Source organism: Eulemur rufifrons, chromosome 7, assembly GCF_041146395.1.
Source record: "Eulemur rufifrons isolate Redbay chromosome 7, OSU_ERuf_1, whole genome shotgun sequence".
Lineage (NCBI taxonomy): Eukaryota > Metazoa > Chordata > Mammalia > Primates > Lemuridae > Eulemur > Eulemur rufifrons.
In genome coordinates, this window is record NC_090989.1 from 134,752,561 (window position 1) to 134,767,844 (window position 15,284).

General features: G+C 44.7%; 1 protein-coding gene across 5 annotated transcripts in view; it reads left to right on the top strand.

Moving 5' to 3' along the window:
- The first annotated feature begins 1,051 nt into the window (after window positions 1-1,051).
- LRRC3B (leucine rich repeat containing 3B) overlaps window positions 1,052-15,284 on the top strand; it is an 82,854-nt gene continuing 68,621 nt past the window's right edge. Inside the window, exon 1 of one of the 5 annotated variants that reach the window (XM_069473311.1) lies at window positions 1,052-1,525. The gene's annotated coding sequence lies outside the window, so the exon portion shown is untranslated. Of the gene's footprint in view, window positions 1,526-1,878; window positions 2,335-2,362; window positions 2,641-3,582; window positions 3,872-15,284 lie in introns of those variants that run through there. The other 4 variants (XM_069473313.1, XM_069473314.1, XM_069473315.1 and 1 more) reach the window with 4 other exon arrangements.

Consider the following 15,284-nt stretch of genomic DNA (forward strand, 5'->3'; position numbering starts at 1 on the left):
GGATACTGGGATTTAGCTCATCTCAAAGGAGAAAATGACCTTCAACTGGTTAAGCTTTCCTTGAGTATGTACCCATTAGATACAAAACGCTGCTGGATGTGGCAGTAGGAACCATCAAAAAAAAAAAGAGGGAATATTCATAGGTGAGTGAAGAGATAGAAATTTATAAATATGTAAGTTCTGCGAGTGAAAAGAAGACGGGAACGGTTAATTATGCCTGGAATAGAAAAGGGCTTTTGAAAGAAGATGGTACTTGTAGAGGCTGAATTCCTCTGTCCCATAATGGTTTCTGGTGTAAATCTTATAAATAATGAAAATCATGAAATAAGAACATCACTAAAACCAGTAATTTGCCTTTATCTTAAAACACACACACATACACACACATTATTTTTAAGAGGCCTGTTTCAGCTGTACATTCAAGTCATCCCTGGAAGGGGAAGAGAAAATTGAATTGTAACACATTCTGTCTTGAGAAGCTGGACTGACTGAGGAGTCGGGATCAGGGGCCACAACACAACCCCAAAACTTTGGGCTTTAAAAAATGCTGGGAAACTCATTCTGAGATCTGACTATGGAGCCTTGGGGGTGAAGGGAGGATGTCTCACCTTATTCATCCTCCCTCACAGTAGACTAGGACAGGACCTGGCACCCAGTAGGCAATCATTTGTCGAATAGACTGTGAGCATCCGCTTTTTCCCTATTGAGGGCAATCAACCCATCGCCACATTTTGCTTTTTCCACCAGCTTGATTCAGCGTGGATCTCAGTAGTTAGAAAAACAGGAAAAAGAATGGGGCCACAGCTTCCTGCAAGTGGAGCTGTGCTGGGGGGTTTGAGGAAGGAAGGCGAGAGCAGCGGAGGGAGCTAATAGTCCTACCTCAGCTTATCTCCTCCCGCAGCAAACGCTCAGCCCCCGCCTCCTCTCTCCATTCCGGACCCCCCAACCTGGAGTAGAGAGAGCAGCGCCGGCCAGGCGATGGAAGGCTCAGACTGTCACGTTAATTCCCTGCTGTTTTTCTAGTCCCCAGCCGCCTCGCCCCTCCTCCCTCATCCCCAGCCCGGGTTTGGAGGCGAATCCCCTCTAGTGACTGAGCCGATTGCATCTGGGCGAGTCGCTCTTTTCCTCCCTCGCGTCTTTGTCTCCTCCTCCTGCCAGCTTTCAGCGCCGGGAGCAGGGTCTGCAGCGGCCTCCGCGGCAAAGCTAGCCAAGTCGTGCCCCGCACGGCCGCCCGTGGCCTCACCCTCGCTCGCTGGCGGCGCCCGAAGACGCCAGCCGCGCCACGCACCGCCTGCGTCCCGCGCCCCAGCCGCGGCGCACCGACGCCGCCGCCGCCGCCGCCGTCGCTGGGGAGCCGAGCCCTCTCGGCCGGCCCGGTCCCAGGTGGGCAGCCCGGCTTGCAGCCGGTAGGAGGTGGCGGCCTCTGCAGCCCTGGCAGCGCGCACACCTCTAGGCATACGCGCCCTACGCCTCCTCCCTGCGCCACGAGGATGGAGCAGCCACCCCGGGCCGGGACTGGCGCAAGGTAAGGTGCAGCCGCCTGTTGCTTTTCGCAGAGCGCGGGATCGTCCCTCTGCCCGGGTGCCTAGGCCATCCCTCCGGGAACAAGTAGAGGAGAACTATTATCCCAGTTCTGAGCCACGTCTGTCTAAACCTCCTGATCCTCTTTGCGCAGACCCTTGGAGAGACCCCGCCCGGCGAGATAGAATCGACCCTCTTTGCTCCGGTTCAGCCGGCTGCTATGAGATAGTCTGCAAACTTTTGTGACCCCTTCCCTGCGCGATGCTCTCACCCCGTGCCATGCAAGTTGCACGTTTAGTTTTTGCGTGCGCCCTTCCCCCATATGCATTTGCCCATTTCTCTCTGTGTGTTCTTGCCAGTCGACTTTTCACTCCCGCAGCTCCCGCTCCAGAGGCGAAGGTTTGGGACTCAGCAGTGCTCCTCCTGCCTATAAAAGCTGGGTAGGAATAGAGAAGGTGAAATAGGAGGAGTGGGACGTGGGGGAAGGCTATGGCTACCCCTGGGGTTTTGTCCAGCGCAGTTGGAGTCTGTCCACCCTTGCGCACGCCACCCCCAACTCTGTAATGAAACCCTTGGAGTGTTTTGCGGCTGTGCGCCGTGGGGAACTGCAAGTGCAGATATGGGTGGGTGAAGTAAGTGGTTCAGGGAGAGAAAGGTTGCCGGTAGGGGTGGGGAGGAAGCTGAGGGTCGGGAGTAGATCTGCCTATGGCTGAGGGAGACGAAAAGGCGCTGCTAATGTGGGCAAGTGGCCAACTCTGATAGGCTATATGAGGAGGAGGAAAAGGGATTTCAGTCCGGAGGGCGCTGGCCCGGGTGTATAAATACAGATGGGGGAGGGGCTGGGTACCTGGGTAGGCGCAGAGGCACAGAATGGAGCCCTGGAATGCCGGGGCCCTGGGGGACTTTGGAAGGCAGACTTCTGGGTGCCTGGGACGGGGCGATATCCCTCCCCAGGAGCAAACAAATCTCTCCGAGAGAATCTGAATGCGTTGGTATCTTGGGCGGTGACTGATGGTCAGATCGTGGACCAGGGATGCTTCTCCTAGCTCTAAGAGGACCATAGTTCCCTCCCTTCTTTGGCACCCGATTGCTTCTACACCCCTTCACCTCCGCAGCCAGGTCGGTAGACCCACGCCCACCTTCCCCGCCAGGCGCTCGGGAGTTAAGGATGTCTTCACAGCCGCAGTGTGGGAAGGGGACTCCTGGCCCCCAGAAAGAGACATGTGTGCAGGGTAGGGGGGAGTCCCCAGCGCCTGGCAAGTAGGTAGGGGTCCGAACCATTTGGAGGAGGGTGCAGGGGCGGAGGCTGCAGTGGGAGCCACTTCCCCCCCTCACCCGCCCCTCCACAAATCGCACCTGGGCGGAGCGAGGGAGAGGGGGAGCCCTATGCTGCGCTGGGAGGCTCCGAAGCGCAGAGCTGGAGGGTGTGCGGGGAAAGGAAAACGAGGAGCGAGAGGATGTGGGCATCGAGTGCGGGAGACCCAGCTCTCAGACCCAGGACCCTGGGGAGAAGCGGGTCTGTCCACCTTGCCGTCCCCAGGTAGATCCTTCTGGCTGTTCCAGATGCTTTAGCAGATACTGGAAGGCGAGGCTCCTTTCTCCTTTGCATCCCAGCAATCTGGAGTGCAAGACTATTTGCAGGAGGGGGCCCAGTCTGCTGTTGCAAAGAAGGAGCACCCCCCCACCCCTTAAGCTTCAAGTCCCTTCTTTCCGATTGAGGAACACACCGGACTGCTAAGGCCAGGAACCACCTGACTTAACCCTTCTTTCCCCGGAGAAGGTGCACACTCCTTTGGCTGAGAGTTTGTCTCTGGTTCCTACTAGCCCAATACGGGAAGCATTTGGAGACTGCATGGGTGTGGAGCCCAGACTACCTTCCAGTCCTCCCTGTTCAGACCTCCCACATATGGGCTGTTAGGGGCAGAACAACCTTTTCTGCAGGTGCCCTGTGGAGGACGACTCCTGCTCTCCTATACCAGCTGGGAAAAAAGGGTCAAGTTAGAGGAAAGCAGAATTCAGGGCAGTTCCCCTACCCCGTTTTTTTGTTTTTTTTTTTTTCCTTTTTTGCCCCTTGACCTGGTCAGACCTGTGGAGGTTTCAACTCTCCGGGGCTCCCAGGGGAGGAATCCCGAGGTCAGTCACTCCCATTCCGGGGCACTTCTGGAGCAGGGAGCTCCCTGCCTCTTCCTCTGCCTTGCTGTGGCAAACTCTTGAGTCCCAAGGAGCAGAACGGGGATTCCCTCCGCGCAGGCTCCTGGTGCAGCTCCTGAGCACAAAGGCCACACCTTCACAGGCCAGGCCTCCCTGGTGATAGAGCGCTGGCTTCTTCCGAATTACCTGGATACCTGAGGTAGGATCCCGGACGTTATCCCCCCTCCCCCACCCCCGCACTCCACAAGATTTAGCTTCTGAGCCTCCCAGGACCCATTTCTTTCTGGATGTTTATCATCTGGGTTTATGCTCTGGCCACTTTTGCATGTAGAAACAGGTTAGAGCATGCCCTTTGGGAACTTGAGGGAAGACGGCAAATCCACACCAAGGTGGTTTGTTTCAGGATGCTAAACTATTCTGGGGAGGCAAGTAGTAACAATAATAATCAGCACTAGCTAGGATTTACTGAGTTCTTCATTAGCATGTGCCAGGCACTATCATAGATATTTTATAGGCTTGTGTTAATTTTAACCTGCACAACAACCCTGAAAGATAGGTTGCGCAGATAGACAAAGTTATTTTTCCCATTTCATAGGTAGGAAAACCAGGCAAGGGAGAAATTTGCTTATTGTCATCTAACCAGTAAATGGTGGGGCTGGTTCACCTGGTGGGTAGAGAACATTGGGAGTGTCCCATGCTCCCAGCCTTATTTAGTACTGAAACCACTTTGTTCAAAAGGAAGCATGGGAATTCGCTAACCCTTTACTCCAGATCCAAGGGGCATATTATAAGTGCCAGTCCCTGAGTCCTCATGGCTAGAATACCATGGAGACTGATGTTACATATCGCCTGCCTCAGGGTCTGTTGGGATATACCTTGGTATGGTAGAATGCTAGTACTGGAAGCCAATTTGGAGAATTGGCTACTGGTATGGGACTTCTCTTCTGAACCTTTTAGTAGACATTCCATTTTCAAATGAGAGGAGGAATGGAAAGAGAACTCCAAATGTGAAGAAAGATTTGCCCTGTGGTAAAAAACCAGAGGGAGTTTTTGGTAGCAACTGCATTCTGCAAATGAGTGCCTCTCTGGGGATTAAATCACAGAATGGTAAAGCCAAAAGGGATCTGATATATCATCCCTCCCAATCCAGACTCAGGGAGGAGATTCAGAGCTGAGCTCAAGGCTACTCAGTGTGTTTGTAACATAACTAGTGCTAGAACCACTGTCTTTTTACCCTTGATCAAATAAACCACATTTATACATAAATAAGTTTTGTTCACTGCAGCTGTTTTTAAGCATCTTGAAATTAATTAAGAAAAAGAAGACATTTTTATTAAAAAAGATTATTTTGCTTTTTTTTCATAAATGTTTCTCAATCAGCATAACCAGAAAAAGCCTGTATCATATAATGAATAAGCCACCAATAAATGTGCCTCTTTTTGCAAAAAAAATTTTCCATGGAATATTCATAAGCCTTCAAGTCAACAAAAATTAACTATGCAACCCTGTGGATGATTTTAAATAAGAGTAAATGGATTCCCAGGCATTCTAGCAAAGACCTCTGTCAGGAGGAGTAGCTCTGTCCTGCCCTCCTCTCAAGTATTTGTGAAAATAAGAAGTAATTTTTCCCATCTTCCCAAAAGAATTTTCCCAAAAGACGGAAAAATTCTTTTGAATGCAATGAAATGAATTGTTATGATTTCTCCTGAATGTTTTACTTTGGGTTAAACTTTAAGCTGTTTTAAATCTGAGACAAAATAATGTATTTCTAGTGGATATGCTTGGGGTTCAGAAAGAAGACAGTAGTCCTTTGCCACTTCCTCACCCACTGAGCCCCTTCAACAAAGGGGACTTTGTCCAGTCACTTGGGGATTTCACGTCCCTTTAAGCATTCTTGTGAGATAGAAGTCTGGTTTCTAACACCTAGCTATAGTATCAGTATCAGTATAGTATCCTCCTCTTGGAGACAGACCAAGGAAAAATCAGCTGGAGTAAATGGTTGTGGTGCGGAGAGCCTGTTTCTCAGAATCACATCGAGGGGTAAGAGTTACAGGTAGGTGGTGGAAACCTGGTGTCTTTTGTGTCACCTGGAACAGGATTTCCATCTCTAATTCTGACACACCAAGACCAGAGCCCTGGGGTAGTGACTGGGGTGGAAGAGGAAGAGGTGAGAGGGAGGCAACAGTGTGGTTAGAGGAGGCATGGGGTGGGGGAAGATGGCTATCAGGCTTGGCTGTGAGGGGCCCTGGTGTGACAGATGCCCACAGAGATCCAGCGTGCACTAAGAGCTGCTCCCCTGCCTCCCTCCTTTCCTCCTCTCTGCATCAATCTACCATCTGCCTCAGGTCAACTGATCTGAATCCCAGAGCCCCCAGTTACCTCAAGGGGAAACATTCACTTCTTTCTGGAGAATTTATTAAAATTGAATATTATTTTAATGCAAGTGGGAAACAATTGCACAGCTGCCCCACTCTTTAGGGAGAGCCATTCAAAAATCAGATAATCGCAGAAGGGTAACTTTCTGAAGGTGGGGTTACCAGTTTAGTTGAATTATAGCAGCGTTAAAGGGAAAAGATGTAACATTGAAAGCAGATTTGACAAAATTAAAAAGAAGTGGTCTCTGTTCTAGGAACCACAAGAAGGAGAATCTGTTAGAACCTGGGCAGACTTCCAGGTTTCCAACTCTTAACTTTTTCAGGGAAGGTGGGGGAATTAGCTATGTCCTCGTCTTGTTTATGTGGTCCAACCCCTTGTACTTATTTTACTGTGGCTGATGTGTGGTGAAGTATCAAGGTCACACATGACACTTTTCTGGGACAATTTTTTGGGTGTGTATTTATCTTAAATCATATAAATATGAGTTTGTTTACATTTAGAATAAAAAAATCCTGTTAAACAACATGTTTTGAGGCAAAGGATATGAAAAAATAAAAAGTTTTTATTCAGATCACAATCAATATGTTTATGCATATTTGAGTTATGTTAACTAAAATATGAATTAACATTCTCGTTTTTGGTTAGATATTTAAAAATAAAGAATAATTAAGGTCCAGAGCATCTGAGCTTGACCTATTTTTAATAACAAGAGAAGCCAGAATCATAAGGTTCTGTAGAAAGAGTTTGAAGAAGATATTGGAAACAACAAAAAAGACCAAAGTAGAACCTGAGAAGCTTTACTCTAATGTATTTTACTTTGAATAAATATATAATAGCTTAATCTATATTTAGATTTGAGTAATTCATAAGATTAATAAATTTAGTATTCATTTTATCTGCAGATTGTGACTTTGATAAGCTTTGTTTGATAAATGGTTTGGAGCCATGATGGACGCTCTTATATCTGAGATACTAGTGTATATATACATATACTTTATAAAAACTTAATGAATTAATACATCTCAACAAAACATATGAAATAGCCATTTCATATGAGAATGAAATCTGGAATCTTCTCGATAGCCAATAGGCTTGGAACACACTATGTCCACACAGGAGTTAAATTAATAGTAAGGGCTATATAATTCTGTTAAAATAAATAAATGTATAAATACTGAAGGAAAAAACCACTCCCAATAAAAAAAGATTTTATTCTTTAAGAGGATAAATGAACAGATTAGTAAAGGTTAGGAAATGTATGGTTTGATTTTATCCTAAGCTCTCTAAGCTACGTTTTATGTTAATACTTGTCCAGTGCAAATGTCACTACATTTTCAGGCAGTTTTTAAAGAAGTGTTTCAAGTGCTTTTTATTAGAAATAAAATGGAAAAAATTATTAAAAATGTGTGAGGCTATTCTCATTTTTTTTTGAGACAGTGCTTTACTCTGTCACACAGACTAGAGTGCAGTGGCTCAATCATAGCTCACTGCAACCTCAAACTCCTGGGCTCAAGCGATCCTCCCTTTTTTCTTCCTTCTTTCCTTCCTTCCTTCTTTTCTTCCTTTTCTTCCTTCCTCCCTTCCTCCCTCCCTCCCTTCCTCCCTTCCTCTCTTCTTCCTTCCCTTTCTTCCTTTTTTCCTTTTTTCCTTCTTTCCTTCCATTTTTAGGTCATTGCTGGAATAGGTATTCAGTACCTTACTGGGAGAGACTGTTATTTCAAGACAAATATGCCCCCTGGTGAGGGCAGAGCTGTTGCACAGTGCACTTGTATGTTTGTCCGAAGCTAAAACAGAAAGGTCGTGAGGTTGCACTGGCTTTCCCGGTCTTCCACCCTCAGCTGTGATTTGCAGAAGCAATCACTATGCAGGCCTGCTTACAGAGGGCTCCCCTGTTAGCAGTGACTAAGCAGTATGCTTTCCTTATGCTTCACTGGGAATTGTTGCACTGAGAAGAGTCCTGGTCTAACCTGCTGATCTTCCCTAGACGTCTGGCTATCAGGGATTATCAAGCAGAATATTTTCCACCCTGTCCACGAATATTAATATATCTAAGCTCAGAGTTTCAAAGCTTTCATCCTCCTGCAGTGGAGTGTTGTGTAGTCATTTTGGGGGGTGGCCAGTTTGTTTTTTAAATTGTGTCCCAGAAAGAGTCTCTGGTAATTAAATGAATATTATTCCCAAAGGGAAGGTTCGGTGCAGACTGTCAGTGCATCTGCTACAAAACCTGTGAAGAAGGGATGGTATGTGACCAGCCAGGACAGCAGGGCCAACCGAGGCGCAGCAGAAAAGCAGCAGAGAAGGGCGGGGGTAGGAGAGAAAGGGGAGTAAGAGAGGCATGGCCACAAGGAAAACAAACCACCTGAAGGGGAAGGAAGAGAACCCAGCAGTTAGCACAGGAAGACTGAGATATCTGATAGTAAACCTAAACCAGAGGGTAAGAGAAAAAAGGCGTAAGAATAAGAGAAGGCAAAGAAAGAGAATGGGATTAATAAAGACCAAAAGAAAAAGATGTGTACAAGGAAAAAGAATGTTCTAAATAATTTCTAATAGTCTAGATCAATTCAAAGCCAGCTAGCTCCTCAGGCGGAGGGCATGGTCTCTTGCTCACATCCCAGAACACCTCATTAACAAGGCTTCTCAATCACCAGACCAAGGGATTTTTCTCTTATTTATGCCATGATGATTGGCAATCTGACAAAGCCTAGGGACCCCAGAATGATGTGTTTAAATGCATTAAATGTATTAAAATGCAATACATAAGATTATAACACAAACCAATTTTATTGAAATACCTTTGTATCTTATAAAATAACCCACTGTTCCTTACTAATGTATGTGTTCCTTACATAATGTATATATAACAAGATCTAGTGGTGGGACTTGTAACTACTATCTTTTCAAAGTAGGGGTGAGCATAAATGCTACTGTGAGATAATTGTAGCAATTGTACTATGATATGAAAATACCTGATTTATATTGGTGACAAAATCACTGGTACTGCTATTACATTTGAGGTTCGTAGCCTGCATTCATAATGGAATGAAATGCCACGTTGCTGTTGAAGGTTAATGAACAGGTTGTGACTTTTATTTTTCATTTAAGTTCATGAATCCCTTAAATTCTATTGGTAGATGCCTTGGAGGTCTATGACCCCAAGAATTCTGGACTAGGGTGACCATATAATTTATCATCTAGCACTGGGATACTTTGAAGAATGAAAAGAATCTTAGTTATTTCTCCCAGACAGTAGACATACACTGGATGGGTCTGGGAAAATTGTAATATAGAGTCTTTCTAGCTGTTTCACCTCTCTGGGATCTTCCTCATCAGACCAGTGTTCACTACTCTGGCTCAGGGAATTGGTTTCATCTGCCCTATTCTTAGGGATCAAGGCTGTGGATACTGATGGGCATTGGGAAGTAGAGAAGACCTTTAGCTGAAAGAGGTCTCATTTCAGGGCCATAGCCCAGCTATAAGACACCTTTGCAAGAACTGAAAAATGGGCTTCCTTGGAGCAGCAATAGCCTCCCGGATCCTGGCAGGCTGAACACTGGCTTATAATTTAGTTACCAATGGCCCCCTTGGCTAGGTTCCCTGGAGCCTTGGCCAATATCACCTATAGTGAGGGTGAATTATCAGACTACATTGCATTTCAGCCAAGTTTCCACTTCCCCTCCAACAATTTTTTCTTTTTTAATCAGAGCTGCCACAGTAGTTTTTAAAAGTTCACTTCCTTTCCCTGCCCAGTTCCTAGTTATCAGGAAATGGCCTTGAGTAGGCAGGTAGATGGGGACCCATGGGAAAAGGCTGGGATCTGAAGAATTCTTAAACTCAAAAATAAGGCCGTGAGTGATGAAGAACGAACTGTGGTCCTGGAGTATTTCCTAAAGAGATGGCTCATATTGTCTGGTGTTGGGGGAAGATGATAGAATGTCCTGCTCCTGGAGATCAACGTTTTTTTTTTTCTGTTCTAATTAGTGAAATGGAATCTGCTTAGCAGAAGAAAAAACTCTTCTAAGAAAGCGTTTGATTTTGCAGGGATAGGCAACGTCCCAGGAAACACCCTCTTTATGTGCATGTAGACTAAGTGGGAACCCGGCAACCTGGTTCTAGTTCCAGCTTTAGCTCTAACCAGCTCTGTGGCACTGGGCTGTGACTGTCCTGAGCTCTACTTCCCAAGAAAGAGAATGATTGGGAACTAAATGGTCTTTGAAGCTCCTTCCAGCTCTGTGGTTTATAGTGTCAAGGATGTGTCTGACACTGTTTTATTTATACTCCATATGGTAGCTTCTCTGTTTAAGTTGATGGAGACTCTTTTCTTTGCATAGGCCTTCCAGCCCTTACACGCTACAGATCCAACAATGAAAGATGACACACTACAATCCTGAGGGTTTGTGACACCTAGAGCACTTCTGGGAGCCTAGAATAAAGGGTTGGGAGTGGCAGGTTGGGAGCTATGGAAAGAAGGTTAGCTGACTGGCAAAGGGACACGGTAGGAAAGAGGTGAAACAATTGATAACTTACCTTGCAGCAATAATTGTCACTCAGGCAAGATATAGGAAAGATGAAGGGAGGTTCCTAAAATTTTGACTGTGTGCCCATCTTTGTCCAGCTCTTTGTAACCATATGGTCATATCACTCTCTGCTAAAAAACCTTTAAATCACTCCTGGTTACATACAGGAGGATTGCATCCTTAGTACGGTTTAATAGGTCCTTTTTCACCTGGCTGCTACCTGTCTCTTCATCTGTAATTTTCCTTGGCATACCCTATGTCCTCGTGTGTTAAAACTGTGGTGCATTAGCACTGGCCTGTACTGACAATCGTTCACATTTTCTCTCTCCAACTCTGTGTTCAGTGATGTCATGTTGGTAGCTTGAAATCAGCTGTGGTAGAATTTACACCACGGACACTACAAAGCAGGCCTTTTCCGCCAAAAAGCTGGTTTAAAATTTACCAGCACACATCACAGCCCTTGCCTCATAGAAAGACTTGCAGTTCGTGCAACAAAAAGTGCTTTTTCACATCTCTTTTCCATTTGTCATTTTCTATTCCTGATGGTTCACCTGTTCTTACTTCCCTGTTCTCATTTTCCCTTCTCTCCCTTCCTTTCTTCATTCTAACTGTTCATCCACCTACCTATCCATCCATCCACCCAGAGACAGCCAGACAACTTCTAATTCCTCTTCTGCCATTTAATAGCTGAGTGAGTAACTGTGGAGAAGTTTCCTAACCTTTAATATGCCTCAGTTTTCTTTATGTTAAATGGGTATAATAATAGGTAGTTGTGAAACTTATATGACTTAACATGTATAAAGTACTTGTAACAGTGTCTGGCACATGATAAGCAATGACTACTTAAATCATCGTTATTAGTATTGAGCAAATCATTATTGATTGCTTCCTGTGTGTCCAGCACTAAATATGCACATATGAAAAGATGTTCAATAAAACAAGAATGGGAAAATATTCAAGAGCCCCGAACAAAGCCTGGTTAGTTATTCCAAAGATATCAAAATTAAATAAATTCATGGTACGAGGGAAATTTGAACTGAATTCTGAAAAGTGATTGGATCTATACCCATCAAACTGACAAGACAGATAGGGGGATCCCAGGAGGAGGAAATCACATGAGCATGGGCTCAGGAGAGGGAACAGAAGGAGTGGCATGTTAGGGTTTTGGGTAGCTGAGTATGAGATCACAAAGGAAGTCTTTGATCAGCTATGGGTTATGGCAAGATTCTCCAGGAAGTGAACTGCAGTCTCCTCTTTGTCCTGTTTTTCTGTTGTCTGCACCAGTACAGGTCTGAGCTTTGGATTATCCAAAAAAAAATCAGAAATCTAGATGTTCATGTGAACGCTCCTGATGTTTAGTAGAACTAATTGAATTAAAACATGGTAGAACTAATTAAAAACAAAATAAAACAAAAACTGAAGCAAAACATATCTGCAGGCTATATTCAGCCTCCTGCAGAAAAGTGGAGCTCTGGGTTCCAGAGCTTGTTTAAAAATGATGTGCAATTGAAATTCCTGATTTTGAATATGATTCTGCCATTAGCTGTGTGACCACAGGTGAGACTACCTTCAGTTTTCTGCCTTATGACTGTCATATTTACTGCCTTTCATGCCTTGCTGTGAGGAGCATTTTGGTTGATGGAGATAAAAACTCTTGCAGAGAACTAGGCAAGTGTTAGAATTATTTCGAGGCCCTAGCATGCTGTGGCAGAGCCTTACACTCGGTACAGACACAAGCATGGTTTAAGTCACCCAAAGATACCTGAATGTCCTCACCTGCCTTGTTAATTTTAACAATAGATGGGGGAAGAAAGAGGTAGGTGTATTTTTCACCTTCATTCTGTTGAAAACATCACAAGTAGCTTGACATTCCAATTTGAAAGTCTGTATGTCAAAGATCCCACTAAAAGTTATTGATTGATTCTGCATGGATTCAGGATGACGGAAAGAGTTCATTCTATGTCTATGTGGTTTGTGTTGATTGTTTCTTTGAGACGGGGGGAAGATTCTCTGAAAAGAATTCAGCTGCACTAGTTGTTAATCGGGGTTATGTCAAAATCTGCACTTGCATTTGTAATTTTCTGTAATTTTCTGTCTTTTGATCCCTTTCCATTCCAGGCTGGCTTTGATCATACAGGCTTTTAAGGAAATGATCAAACTCTAGAAAAGTCAAATTATTTCTGGTTGAGGGGCTGAGCTGGGTGGATGTTGGCTTTGATACTGCCAAGTGTTGGCTGTGTACCAACCTGCTTCATTGGACCTGGTTAAAAGCTCTCTGTAATAACAGCTTTGTGAAAACTTCAGGCTTATTATAATACATTAAATGTTGGTGTTGTCTAATTTGTGTTATCTTTATTTGTTTTGTTGTATTGGCTGATTAAACTTGATCACAAGAAGCTTCAGAGATGCAGGCAGGCCTGGAAGTAAGGATATCTGACTTACAAAAACACATCTGTTATGGATTTTGGCTCCACTGCAGAGATTTCACCACCTCTGCCTGTTTCAGGTGCTGACCTGAGCCTCAGAGTCTGTCTCACTCTCCTCCAAGCCCCAAGCCACCTGGGCCTTCAGAGTTGAGGTGTCTGATGCCTCTATAGCTCCCATCCACTGCTGGGAGCTATAGCTCCCATCCACATCGAGAGCCCTGGTCTCCTAACCACTGCAAGAGATCTGGAAGAGCTAAGGCCCCACTCTTCTGTGGTGGATTTGAAACACCTTGGTCTACTCAGCTAACATAATAGATGAAACAGCACATTTGCTGTTAAGGAAGTATCAAAGTCCTAATCCCCAATGTGATGGTATCTGGAGATGGGGCCTTTGGGAAGTAATTAGATTTAGATAAAGTCAAGAAGGTGGGCCCCTCATGATAGCATTAACGTCCTTATAAGAAGAGACACCAGAGAGCTTCCTTCCTCTCTGTCTACCCGCATGCACCAAGGAAAGGCCACATGAGGACACAGTGAGAAGGCGGCGATCTGCAACACAAGGAACGAGCCCACACCAGACACCAACCGTGCTGGCATCTTCTCCAGAACTGTGAGAAGTAAATTCCTGTTGTTTAAGCCACCCGGTCTATGGTAATTTGCTATGGCAGCCTAGCTAACTAGGAAGAAGTTACTATAGGTTAGCCTGGGCACCTAGTCACCTGGGGAACATCTCTTGGGATCAAAATATGCCTATTTTTCTGTATCTGGTGTATACTACCAGCCTGGCACATAACAGCACTCAGTAACTACCTGTTGAATGAATGAATAAATTTACTAATGAATAGAGTGGCAAATATACAGTTTATAAGCAAACATTTAGAGAACAATTTATTCTAGTTTTGGGAACTTCCTGAAATCCTGTAATCATAATTTGAGATGAAGGAAAAATAAATTGTTTTAGGGTATGCACACACACACACACACACACACACACCAAGATGTTAACAGCCTCTACTTTTTTTACTAGCTCACCCCACGGAGACATAATGATAGTAAAATAAATACAGTCAGCATGCTTTCCTATTTACCCAGCATGCAAGCAAGTGACTGTTTCTAAGTATTTGCAATTTCATCAAGGTCTCCTAGAAATATTCTCAATAAAGAGATGCTGAGTTGGGCTTCTGACCTGCCAAAAACCTAATTAACTTGAGTTTAGTAAAATTAAAAAAAAAGTCTTTTTAAAAATAACAAAATCATAAGAAGGGACTTCTGAGGTCTTTTTAAATTTAAAACCGCCAGTGGGCAGGTTGCCATAGAAGAATGTGATATTTCTGACAAAATGGTGGTTTTAGAATTCTTTCTCGTTGCTCTTAGAAATTCCTCAGACACTATGAGGAGTGTGCTCCATGGCTTTCCCATTTGAGAATGGAGAAGCTATTTCCTCAAGATGCTATTCATCTTTATTCATATCTGGATGCAGATGAGTTCGCGATGTGTGGGTGTGGGATTTGAAGAGTTTGAAGTGCTTAGGTAACAGTTGGCATGCCAGTTGTGTAATGAAGAATATGTATTGACAATATTAAATTGTGGGCTGAATCTTGTTTTTGGTGTTTAAAAAAACAGAACAAAATTTCTAAAAGCAACAGCGTTGTTTTTATGCCAGTGGCGTTTCTAAATGTTGGGACAACAGTGCTGAGAAATATGGGCTCCAATATGCGGCACTTTCTTCTGCCCAGCCTGGGTTTACTGTGGAAACCCCATATAGCTTTCTTTTTACATGGAGGGTGCTGTAGTGTTTCTAAATATACATTCGTGTTGTACTCAACTGATTGAGGGAAATAGCTTCGGTAATAACAGGTAAGAGTAATTCACTTTTCATCTTGAAGGTAGAAGAGCCAACTGGTTTCTAGAAAAATTAGTGACAATTTATTGAGTTACTAGGAAGTTGCTGTTTACTTCCCAACCTCAGACCTCTGAAAGTCACCATCAACTTCTAGGGCCTTCTCAGGTGAAATGGTGTGCCATTACTTCTCTTATAAAATCATATTCCTTTCTCTACTTTGCCTTTTCTTTGTGCTGACAGCAGTGGAGAAGTCTTTTTTCTCCTCCATTGTGAGGGGAGTGGGAAGTGTGAGCACGACTGTGCCCAGGGCTGGGTAACATTTGTGGATTCTGTGGGTAGCAGGTGTCTCTCACAATGCACGGATGTCCAGGGGCCTGGATTGCTCATGGAAGGCCCAGAACAGCTGTTTTTCCTGCCATGGATCCCTTTGGCACTCTGGTGAAACCTATGTGC